The sequence below is a fragment of the Thermobia domestica genome, chromosome 17 (genome assembly GCF_964235325.1).
Source record: "Thermobia domestica chromosome 17, izTheDome1.hap1.1, whole genome shotgun sequence".
Classification (NCBI taxonomy): Eukaryota; Metazoa; Arthropoda; class Insecta; order Zygentoma; family Lepismatidae; genus Thermobia; species Thermobia domestica.
This window is the reverse complement of record NC_137470.1, coordinates 48,324,914-48,338,367: the sequence shown is the minus strand read 5'-3', so window position 1 is coordinate 48,338,367 and position 13,454 is coordinate 48,324,914. Positions and strand designations below refer to the sequence as shown.

The 13,454-nt window shown below is 38.6% G+C and overlaps 1 long non-coding RNA gene across 1 annotated transcript in view; it reads right to left on the bottom strand.

Annotated features, from left to right (window-relative positions):
- Positions 1 to 12,175, bottom strand: part of LOC145673924 (uncharacterized) — a 184,683-nt gene extending 172,508 nt beyond the window's left edge. Inside the window, exon 1 of the long non-coding RNA XR_014128863.1 lies at positions 12,056 to 12,175. This is a non-coding gene — a long non-coding RNA (uncharacterized LOC145673924). The remainder of the gene's footprint in view (positions 1 to 12,055) is intronic.
- Positions 12,176 to 13,454: the final 1,279 nt, after the last annotated feature.

The window sequence follows — 13,454 nt, the reverse complement described above, 5'->3', positions numbered from 1 at the left end:
ATATATATATATATATACAGTGAAACCTGTCTATGCTGGCCAACATTGGTTCCATTGAAAAATGGTCAACTTACAGAAAATAAGAATGATTTGTGTATTTTTAGAATAGGATTTCTAGTATTACTTGGATGTAAACAAGCAATGGCACGACAGCTACTTTAAAGTAATGTATATAGATTAATCATTTAACTAGTTTTTGCTAATGAGCTACAAGTGTTTCCCTCGGAGCAAAAGATGTTTTGAGAAATGTTAAGAGAATTCATATTTCAAATCCTCCACTAAATTTTGACAAGAAGTGATGTGTGAATAGTTGAGAATTGAGATGGTTAGCTTTAGCCTTGAGAATTTTCCGGAATTACTAAAGCTTCCCACTGATGAACGGAGCTGATAGACTATAGCCAATGATTTTACCAAAACAGATAGGGTAAACAAATACGTGCAATTATTTTCGGAATTCCTGTACGTGCTTTTTCTTATTCATATCTTCCTACCCCAACCCTTTATCAGGGTAGTGTTCTGGCCTTTGACCTCCAAGAAGAAACCTTGGGAATCTATGCTTCTTTGTCTCCACTTACAAATACAGAACATCTGCCTCGCGTATGGGAATACGAAAGTTAAGAAAAACAACAAAATAGTACTTTGCGTGGCCAAGATATGCAGGTAAATTATCATCATAGGGTAAACTGTTTCAATGTGACCAACTTCCAAGATAGACAGGTGGCCAACTTAGAGAAGTGGCCAAGTTGACAGGTTTTACTATATATATATATATATATATATATATATATATATATATATATATATATATATATATATATATATATATATATATATGTATTGTGGCCCATTTTTATCTTTCCACGGAAATATCTCAAGAATGGTTGAACATAAATGAACTGAACAAAAACTCAAATAGGAAATACCATGGGGCAAATCGAATGATGATAAATGGGTGCCCCCATAGCCGCTCTTCAAGTGGACCCAAGGCCAACTTAAAAATTTTTAATGGAAACATGGGGCGAGTGACACTTCATTCGATAGATCTTTAAAAAGTAAAAAGCGATGTGGCAAACGGTTTTTCATATAGGTCATCGTATTCAAAATGGCCGCCAAAATATGCTACGTATATCAGATTAACGTCCAGTAGCACTAATATGAAACGGTTGAACATAAATGAACCAAACCAAAACTCAAATAGGAAAGTCATGGGGTAAATCGAATAATGTTGTCGCGGTGCGTCCAGAGCCGCCTTCCGTGGGGGCCCAGGCCCAACTTAGAATTTTTAAACAAAAATATGGGTCACGTGATACATCGTTTGATAGATCTTCATACACTAAACAGCGTTGTTGCAAAAGATTGTTCATATGGGTCACTGTTTTCAAAATGGCCGCCAAGACATCTTGCCTGTATCAGATAAAACGTCCAGTATCACTAATATGAAAACGGTTGAAAATAATAGCTTATGAACAGAATAGAACTCCTATAGGAAATCACAGAGGGTATTATTCATTCCACGCCTCATGAATGATCCAATGGAGAAAATGATTATTAAAGTATAAGTGATAATGCTAAAGAGGAAATCTAGTTCTTAGAAAATTATCTTTCCGATCTCCTTCCGTAAGGGGTGAAGCGGAAATGAATGGTAAAATTTCAAATAAGAACCCCCATATTTACTTGCAATAGGTATGGTTTGTCTGAAACACTTGGTTGAGTTTAGTTGATTTTGGGTTTAACGTCTCGTTCAGCAGCGAGGCTATATGAGACGTGGACCTACTGATTAACGTGCAATCCGAACTACACGTGCTCCCGCCGGGAATCGAACCTGGGTCTCACACGCCAAAGGTGCATGCGCTAACCGCTTAGCCATGGAGGAGCTTCTGAAACATTTGGGGTGTACAAGTGACTGGTACTATAATGAACCAATATTCTGCAAACGACTTTTGAGGAAAAAAAAACGTTTCTACACATTGTTCTAAAATTGCATTGTTCGACAAACTGGTTTCGCATTTCAGTTGATTCATTTTGCACAAATTACTTCCTGCAATCAAAATGGAAGGTACCGTTTAACAAGAATTTTACCTACTTTTTTTCCATTACAGATATATCTCATAGAAAACAAGTATCAGTTTATTTTGTTGTGTAGATGCAATTTGCAAAAACTAAGGTTCTCGTTTGTTATTTCACCGTTCCTTCCCGTCCCCTTCACCCACTTATCGTTCGACCGTTTTCTAGGAATTAGATTTCCTCCTTTGCATTATGGCACCTTTACTCTAATCATCATCTCCTCCGTTGCAACATTTTCGAGCCATGGAATGATAAATACCCTCTGTGATTTCCTGTAGGAGTTCTATTCTGTTCATCCGTTATTTTCTTGAACAATTTTCGTATTAGTGGTACCGGCCGTTTTATCTGACACAGGCAAGATGTCTTGGCTTCCATTTTGAAAAGGGTGGCCCATATGAACAATCTTTTGTTACAACACTGTTTAGTGTATGAGGACCTATCGAACGAGGTATCACGTGACCCATATTTTCATATAAAATTTCTAAGTTGGGCCTGGGCTAAGATGAAAGGCGGCCCTGGGGGCACCGCGACAACATTATTCGATTTGCCCCATGACTTTCTTATTTGAGTTTTGGTTTGGTTCATTTATGTTCAACCGTTTCCATATTAGTGCTACTGGACGTTTATGTGATGCAGGTAACATATTTTGGCGGCCATTTCAAACACGGTGACCGATATGAGTAACCTTTTGCCACATCGCTTTTTAGTTTTTAAAGATCTATCGTAAGTAGTCTCACTCGTCCCATGTTTCCATTTAATATTTTTAATTAAGCTCAGGGCCGCCTTGAAGAGCGGCCCTGGGGGCATCGCGACAGTGCCGTTCGATTTGTCCCATGGGATTTCCTATTTGAGTTTTTGCTCAGTTTATTTATGCTCAAACGTTTTAAAGATATTTCCATGGAAATATTAAAATGGGCCACCCTGTATATATAATGTGTGTGTCTATTACGCCACTGGTTTAACGTTCCGTTCAGCAGCGACGCTATATGAAAAAAGGCATGTGTGTCACAAATTGATGCTAGAATCTTCCTACAAACTACGTTCATCGTCCGTTTCAAAAGCATCGTAACCTACATTATTTATTATTTCAGTAATTTCTCGGGGCGAAAATACGCCATTATCATAAAACCACGCCTTGTCGCGGTGGTATTCATAGCCAAAAGCTCAACTACAAAGAAGAAGGAATAGTGAGCAAACTACAAGAAGGATGTGAAACAACCATACACACTTCCATTGGCTAATAGAAAAGGGGAAAACAAAATTAGCTACATGTTTTTGCCTTTTGAGTACTTATATCTTTTTGGGATGTCATGTCATTTAAATCGACGCAATACGCACGAAGGTTGAAAGATATTCGTGAAAAGTAAACATAAGGGACTAGTTGTTGCTGCTGTTGTATTCTAACAGTCAACTCAATGTTCAACTAACGGAACTGACCTTGATAAGTACTGATTAAACGCCTTGTAAAAAGAAGGCAACTAATTAAACATGGGTCTCTTGCAGCTGACAGCAAGCTGTGTGCGTTCTGAGTCACTCCCTCTCTAAGTCTGGCTGTGTTTGCAAAAATATTGTTTGCTTTTCTTGCCTTGGGACAAGGATTAAGAAGGCACCCTTGCACACCTTGGGACAGTGGGACGGAGTAACATAAAATAATCGAAAGACGACGGATGTTAATATAGAGTCAATAGTTTCGAGCAGTGGCGTATACTGGTTTGAAAGCATGGGCCTCCACTGACCTTGTATATTATCATTATTATTAATGATAATAATAGAAAAAGTAATAATAATAATAATAATGATAATAATCATCATTAAATTTGCATAACAATGAACAAAAAGTAGTTGTTTTTTTTCTTTTTTTGAACGTTTGTTTTGAGATCATTAATGTTTTCCACCGTAAATGAAATTCCACCATACATTTGCGCAGTTCTCGTGGATTACATTCGTAAAATGTAAATTTTTAAAATTGTAACTTCCATCAAAAGTCGCCTCTGTTACTGACATTGGTTGTCATTCCTTAACACTCTTCGCAAAAATTCTGAGTATAGTAACGTAATGCAAAAATGCAGACAGTCATTATAATTGTTATGATTATTATCGCTACCTAAACCCCAAATTTTTGCGTTAACAAACTATTCTCGGGCCCTTTTGTTGTGGAGTTCTTTTGACCGGGGCCCTTTTGATGAGAGGCGTTTTGATTCGGTCATTTTGACTAGGGCCCTTTTGTTGTTGAGACATTTTGACCCGGGCCCTCTTGACGCGGGGCCGTTTGACTTGGTTCAGTTTATAGCGGGCCCATTTTTGACAATGGCCCGTTTGACTCAGGTCCTTTTGACTTGGGTCATTTTGTTGTGGGACCCGTTTGACCGGGCTCTATTTATGACGGGCGTTTTGATTCGGGACCTTTCAATTCGGGCTCTTTTAACTCGAGGCCGTTTGACTCGGGCCCTTTTGCAGCGGGCCCCTTTTTCAACTGTGCCCGTTTGACGCAGGTCCTTTGGAATTGGGTCATTTTGTCGTGGGACCCGTTTGACCGGGCTCTATTTATTAGGGGCGTTTTGATTCGGCTCCTTTCGATTCGGGCCCTTTTAACCCGGGGCTGTTTGACTCGGGCCCTTTTGCAGCGGGCCCCTTTTCCCCCGTGCCCGTTAGACGCAGGGCCTTTTGACTTAGGTCATTTTGTCGAGGGATCCTTCAACCCGGGCTCTTGTTATTAGGGTCATTTTGATTCGGCCTTTTTTGACCAGGGCCCATTTAATGAGGGGCGTTTTGATTCGGGACTTTACTCGCGCCCTTTTGTTGCGGAGACCATCTGACCCGGGGTGTTTGACGCGTGGCCGTTTGATTGAGGGGCCGCGGTGGCTCCGTGGTAGAGCGTTCACCTCTGCTGCTTGGGATCTCGGGTTCGATTCCAGCCCACGCCAATTGAACTTTGTGGTGGACAAACACCGTTGCATGGGTTTTTACCAGGGCTCGTTTGACGCAGAGCCTTTTGACTTGGATCGTTTTGTTGTGGAACCCTTTTGAACTGGGCCCTTTTTATGAGGGGCCTTTTCACTCGGACCCTTTTGACACAGGGCCGTTTGACTCGGGACATTTTTAGCGGGACCTTTTTTCACCCGGGCCCGTTTGACAAAGGGCCTTTTGACTTGGGTCCCTTTTGTCGTGGGACCCGTTTGACCCGGGCTCTTTTAATGAGAGGCGTTTTGATTCGTCCCCTATCGACTCGGGCCCTTTCAACCCGGAAACTTTTGATACACCAACGTTTGACTCGGGCCCTTTGGTAACGTACCCCTTTCCCACACGGGTCCTTTAGACGCAGGGCCTTTTCACTTGGGTCATTTTGTCGTTGGTCCCTTTTGACCCGGACTCTTGTTATGAGTGGCGTTTTGATTCGGCCCCTTTTAACGCGGGCCCTTTTGTTAAGTTGCGTTTAGATTCGGGACTTTTGACTAGCATCCTTTTGTTGCGGAGACCTTTTGACCCGGGCCCTTTTCACGCGGGGCCGTTTGACTCAGGGGAAGCGGTGGCTCAGTGGTAGAGCCTTCACCTCTGCTGCTTGGGGTCCCGGCTTCGATCCCAGCCCACGCCAATTGGACTTTGTGTTAGACAAACACAGTGTGCTGGGTTTTCTCGGAGTTCTCCCGTTTCCTCCCACTTTCTTCATTTCACCATTTCATTCATTACTCATCATCACCGTCTCCCTTAGCCTAACCGGCATAAACGTGGGACGTAAAACTTAAAGATTTTTCTATATCGATCTCCCCCCCGTTGGAAAAAAAATCCTGCGGGCGTTAGTCATTATGATGTTGCTTACTTACTGTATTATATTGTTCTATACACGGAATAAATACTTCTGTGTTTTATTTAATAATGAGAACCTTATTTACATTTATTACTGTCCTTGCTTTACGACAACGAAACATATTCACGTTAAGCGTAATCAGTTTCCATTCACAAATAATTACAGTGAGGCGAATGATATAATTCATGCACAGATTTAGGACTTAGGAAACATGTCGTAGTAAATTCCTGAAGAATGAAAAACGCTATTAGCACTAATTTGCTCAGTCAGTCCCTGTAGTTCCTTAGTGAATTACACAAATCTTACATATGTTGTATCTCTTTCTTTCTCTTCTCTCTACATCATGTCTGGAGATTAATGCTTGGACAAATAAGCTAAGTGGCAATTTTAAAAAGTAAGACGATCTACGCTGTCAGTGATAGATGTTGTGGTGTTTAACTTAACATATAAGGCAATAAATTGAAAAACAGAGATAACAGTGCACTGATGCTTGAAATCTGTGCCTTTACTCTCTACACCTACGTTATTTTCCTAGTCAAAATAAAAACTCTTCAAAATTAATCACAAATTCTTATGCAATCATCCCTTCCTTAGAGTACTGCGCGCTCACATACCCGTCATGGCGATGTAATGGCACTTTTGGCGACGAGGATACATCTTCAACTAAGGCAGTCAAGTTACGTCGTATAAACAAACTCTCAGTCTTGAACTGCACGTGAGTCATGTTAATGCTTCCGTTCGCTACCGATAAACAGATGTCATTATAGCGAACACGAAACACAAAATTGTTCCACAAAAACCAACCACAAACACTTTGTAGTTTTTTGCCTGCTGTAGAGGGCAGGGCAAAGACGTTAGCAACATACCACAGTTTACTCAAAATATAAACGTTGAGAAGTCGAGCACGAGACAACAAACTTTGTGACCTACATTTATGCAAGAAACTTAAATGCCTGATTTTATTAATGACAAGGTCATAATTATATCTTACTGTTTCAACAAGATTACTCATAAATGATATTCCTAATAAGACCGTTTGATTCTTTTTTTTCTATTCAATAGAGCTCCAGACACTTGTTGATAATTAGCAACACTTTGCATTAAAAGGTAATAGTCATGAATAGAATATAGGAAAACATTGACATCATCAGCATATCCACACACACGTAGAGGACGTGCAATAACATCAAAACCCTGAATCTTTCGGTTCACATCTTACAAGAAGGGTGCAATAGCCAAGGTAAATAATTGTAAGCTTATAGGATCTCCTTGTCGAATACTACGAACTACTTTGATTGGAAGGGTAAGATGACCATTAATGTTTCATTTAGTCGCAGCGTCTTTATAGAAGAATTTAAACCATTGTATAATGCGAGCATTAAAACCAAAACCATTCAAAACTCTCCACAAATAGGAATGCTCAATGTTATCAAACGCATTCTGAAAATCTAAATTAACAATAGCTGCGGTAATCTCACAATCTTGACATATTGTAATACAATCTCTAACATTCATTAAAATCTGATATATAGTCTTACCCTTAACTGCAGCATATTGCATATCGCCCAGCAACTTATTCATATATGGAGCTAATCTAGAAACCAAACAACGACTAATAATTTTAACATCAGTATTTAAAAGGGAAATAGGTCTGAAATGTTCAACCATTGTTGGTTGAGGCACTTTGGGTATAAAAATAGTGACAGCAGGATTGGGTCAACAGATATGTTCGGAGGCAAGAAAACAAGCATTGACCACATCAGTAAGTGTCTGACCCATGACGTGCCAAAGTTTCTGATATAATAGACCCGATATTCCACCTTGTCCGGGTGATTTTCCTGGCTTTGCAGCAAATGTTGCCAACTTTACTTCTTCAAGTGTGAAAGGCGCCATCAACGACGTATTATCATCATCTGTTATGACGTTAGGAATAACATCAAAAATAGAATTCTCAAGATCCAGTTCCCGCGATGCGCCAAAAGAGTTTCAAATAATGATCATAAAATACCTTTTGAATTGCAAAAAACATTCTTGCAGGGATCTCCATCCGGATGAAGAACCATCTTGATCAGGCGGCGCTTGCCACGCCGGTTTTCTTGCAAAATGTGAGTAAGAGAACACTGTTCAGTTACATAAACATAAGAGCCTTACTCCTGATTTTTACAGCTTGAACTTGAGTCCTATGAAAATCTAAAAGTTTTGCTTTATATTTTTTTTTTTTAACAAGGGGCAACAATGTTCTGTCGGAAAGAGCATCTCGTTGAGCCTCTAACAAACATCCGTAATGAAAATTATACATTTCAAGCGATCACGAGAGCGTTCACCAGAGTACCATTTACAGAAGCGTATTAGCTTGGGTTTACAATAGGTAGTCCACCATATGAGGATATTTGGATACCGTTTTGCTTGCTGTCTCCAATAGTCCCATTTACTCTGAAACAATGTAAGAAATCCCTCATCTGTTAATAGTGTTTCATTCATATGATAGTAACCACGTCCACGCACAATTTTATCATATGGAATCTTAACTTTCATCACTAAAGACAGATGATCACTAAAACAAACAGGATAACGGTGTGTATCAAAAAGCTGAGATTTAAGAGATTCCGTCAAATAGAATCTATCGATTCGCGAGGCACTATTCTGGCGAATAAGGGTGTACCCCAACAGATCACTGTTCCTTAGTTGCCACGCATCATACAAGGGAGAATGAGAGATGAGTTCATCAAGAGAAGCACAATAATTAAACCCAGGGTCCATATCTGCTCTATTCAATACGCAATTCATATCACCCCCCAAAATGACATTCTCTGAAGCACAACTAAACGATGTCGCAACATCAATCGCAAAACATGTGTTGCGCGCACAACGATTATGACTTCCAGATGGCGAATACACATTGATCATAGTCATACCAAACAAATCACCTCGTATAATTCTACCACTGCGGTGACATTGTACATTCGTAAAGGGTAACCCATCTTTAGCCAAAATCGCAGTACCAAGACGATTATACATGGAATTATTATAAACGTGATATGAATCATGTACATTCACCACTTCCGTGGTACTTCTTGCAAAAACGCCACCTCAATTTCAGATTTTAACAAAAAATCAGAGAGAGAGTAATACTGTGTGGGTAAAGATATTCCATTTAGATTAATAGTAGCAATGGTAAGAACAATTGCCATGAAAAGGTAGGGAAGGAGACAGACTTGATAGAACATGATGAGATGACGTAGGTACGAAGTGGGAGGACGAACTCGGAAACACACTAGAAAACATATCATGGCACACACACAAGAATCACTAGGTGACAGTGGCACCAGAAATTGGAGACTCTACAGATGCAGAAAAACTGTCTTCTACCGAAGTTGTTTCAGCAAGCTGCAATTGTTTGGAAACATTAGCACTAGTTATGCTGTACATAGCATCACTAGCTGGTTTATCAGGTTTTCGACCAGATGAAGAAACTTTAGTCTTTCACAGTTTTCCGTCTCTTCTTATCTTGAGAGAAGCGCTCCTTAGAACTACTTCGCGAGGGAACTGAGGCTAAAAGGAAGGTATGATTATAAGATGAAATAGATTTCTCACTCTCAGAGGGACCACTGTGAATAGTAATAGGAACATCTGCCACATCACTTATATCGTCAGGAACACAGTCAGCTGCGTCAGCAATAGCGACCGCTGGAGGTATCGAGTCGGGTACACTAATTGTAACTGGATATGAAACAGAAACTGTTGCGGGAGGTAAGGAAACCTCGACAGATGGCTGAATATCCGGAGTATGCTCAAGCACTGGATTAGATCTGCATTCAAAAGTAGCCGAAGATACCGATAGAACGGTATCAGTGTCACCATTCACTATCTCCGCACAAGAAGGTAACACAGCTTTATCACTGTCGCTAGTTAATGGGGGAAATATTTGTCACTAAAAGACGAAGGTAATGAAACAACATGTTGCACACTCGTAACCGAATTAAGTGTCCGGACTAGGTTAACTTCGGTTGAAGGTTGCACTATAGGTTTATAGTTTACGTTACGTCTAGCACATTGGTTATATCGATGATTAGGGCTATTGCAAGCAAAACAGGTACGTTCCTGACCAAAATAAGATACTAAGTATCCTTGTCCTTGGATTTCAATAGACGATGGAATTGCCTTATCTAACTGTATGTACACCAATTTCCGCCCAGTACGCACTCGGTATCGATGACTACTATCATAAAACTCGTCCTTGATATTTTCGACACTACCATATGGTGTCAACACTTCTAGTATTTCTTCATCGTCCAATTCACTTGGCACTAAAGATAATTTAACTAAAGTAACAGACTTATCTGCAACTTCCACACTCACATCATACAATCCATTTTCATCAGTATATCGTAATCCAGTACTATTATCTCGAATTATCTGTTCACACAAAAGCTGGGATATTAACTTAACGAACACACAACGTCGGTAATTGTCTAATTCAATACTAACAACTTGGTCATTGCTTAACTTGAAATTGTCAAATATGAATTCATGTATTCTATAAGCAATTGAGCGAGTAGGCACATCACTAAAGTTCACACGCAAGGTATTATCTCGTTTCACTATCATCTAGATGATCAGAAGAATTCTAACTTGAAGTATCAAGGTATGCCGTATAAACAAGCAACAGCGCATTTCGCAGGTCTGCTCGCCACCGCTGCTACAACACGACTGGCCTACAACTGAGCCACCGCGGCCCCCAACCAAGTAGAGAGAGGCAAGGGGACTAATGATAATCAAGTTCTTCGAAAATAAAAGAAAAAAAACGGGAAGACACTACGTGGCTGGTAGCGCTGATGTGTAGTTACGCATTCCGTAACTAGGGTAACAGTAAATTTAGATAGCCGGAAACGAAGACAGGACAACGATTTTTATTCTCTACTTTCCTGTGAAACGGAACTTTCAACGAAGTTAGGGTTACGTTAAATCTAAGTGTATCAGTCACCCCTCCTTAACAATTAACTGTACTTTGAGAACATATTTAAGAAGCAAATTATTTTTCCTGACTCTGGAATGTAAAAAGAGAGTGTGCCAAGAATTAGACTATCAAACTGATGTATGCAGAATTACAAACTGCACTCATCTTGAGCAACTTTGAAAGGAACGTAACACGAGTATGTTTATAAACAAAATAATAATAACAATAATTTTGAGTTTTCTCTAATTTAACATAGGGGAAGGCGTTGTACCTGAGAACACTTATAGAGTCTTCGAAATTTTGGTGCTAATATTCAGCACTTTTTCCCCATTTTTCTTCATATATTTTAAGTGCCAACTGTTTGCTATCAGGTAGAGTGATTTTTAAACGTGTTACATAATTACAGTAGCTTTTATAGGATATAATAAGAACATAACCGTTTTGTTCACAGGGACATTATGGTCATGTACCTTTGAACAAAGTGATAATTGCAAAGTTTCTTCGGCAATAATATGACAAGAAGCCACAAATATTAATAGTTATGAATTGCAATAAAAGGTTTAGCTATAAAAAGTTCCAAGGAATTGACATTTTATTAATTAAATTAAAAATTGAAGGGAAGTTCTAACAAAAACTTGTGAACAATAAAGTTAAGCATATACAACTCTCAACATTACGTTATACAATAAACGAATATATAGAAACTATTTAAAATTATAATTAATAACTTTATATCTTAACCTAAAATATATCAATTGTTTTAACTACTTACATTGTGTAGCTTTAAACAGTATTATTTATCATTCAAAGATACACGATGCATTAATGTTCATAGGTACAAGAGGGTCACCATTACGAAAAACAGTTCTCCACTCTAAAACCATTACTGTATTCACCAATGATTCTACCCCAAGTTTGGAAAAATAAATATCACAAGTTGCGAAAACCGAAGAGTACAAAACTCAAAAGGTAACTACAAAAAATCTTCGTTTTGGGGGTGAAAAAATTAAAACGAACATTACTCAGCACAACACTCAGTAAACAACAGTCAAACGCGTTTGTAGTTCTTTTTTTCTTTCATTTAATCTTTCAAACGAGTTTTAATCACTGCACCTATATAGCTCTGAATTCGAGAAAAGCACAGATGTTCAAAGGAACATTGTTTCAAAGGTACAACGCCTTCCCCTAAGCTGAATGTCATTGAGACAAAACAAACGTGAGTTACTAACCTTTGAAATTGTGAAGATAATTTACAATAGCCTCGTATATCAATTAAGTTTCTTTGCGTTTTGTCCAGGTTTTGTAAATTTGTTCTCCTGTGAAATCTCCTTTGTCATTTGTGCTTTTACGTACTAGTTTGAAATAGTGACTTTATTTAATCTACCCATGTCACGTGATATTTAAAAAAACATATTGGTCTACTTGACCTTTACAATTCTAGGGAAGATATTTCTTCTTGCAAAACACAAAAACTTATCTTTCCATATCGTAACTGTCTACCATGGTCACATTGAAATGTAAATAAAAGCAATTTTGTTTTATGCTAAACCTTTTTAAAATATTTTTCAGATATTTCGTTATTTTTAATTGCACGTGCACTTCTCGAGATATTTAGTTTATTATCAATCCCAGATAGCAAACGATGATATCTCTTTCTTTCTTTCTTTCTTTGTGATTACAGCGTCATCTATTAGATTAACGAAAAATGCTTCAAGTAAAATGTGCGTATTTTTGATCCCAAATTCGCATCTGCAACAAAAATAGGGAATTCTTTAAAAACAATTTCAAGTTGGCCCCTCGGGTAATACGATGGGACTCATGTGGGCACTTGTTGTTTACATAATTTTATAGGCTCCTGACATGTGTACATACCTACCTAAACAGATTTGTCACATGTTTGTTATTTCAGAAGTATTTCAGGTCGCAAAGTTAGGGGACGTATGTACGATGATATTCATTTTTTTGCGATTACAGCGCTATCTATTAGATTAACGAAAAGTGCTTCAAGTAAAAGTTGCTTTGTTTTAATCGCAGAATCAGAATCTGCAATAAAAATAGGGGTATTCATTTTAAATTTTCAAGTTGGCCCCTGTTGCCCTATTTTAGGCCCCCGGGGGTACTTGTTACTTACAGAATTGTAAAGGCTCTGACATGTGTACCTTTTTATCTAAATAGATTTGTCACACTTTTTTGTTATTTCAGAAGTATGTCATGTCCCAAAGTAAGGGGACTCTCCTACGTACGATATTAGTTTTTGCGATTATAGCGCCATCTATTAGAATAACGAAACAGTGCTTCAAGTAAAAGTTGCTTCATTTTAAGCACAAAATCAGAATATGCAATAAAAATAGGGGATTTCTATTTGAAATTTTCAAGTTGTCCGCTGGGGCCATATGATGGGACCCTTGGGGCACATGTTGTTTACATAGTTTTTTTCGCCCCTGGCATAGGTACAATCCTGCGTAACTAGATTTGTGATTTTTTTTTCATTTCGGAAATATTTGAGGTCACAAAGTTAGGTGGGACACCCTGTATATGTAGGCCTATATATATATATATTATATATATATATATATATATTAGGGTGGTCCTTAATTTTCGATTTCCGAATTTCTTTGCTCCCAACCC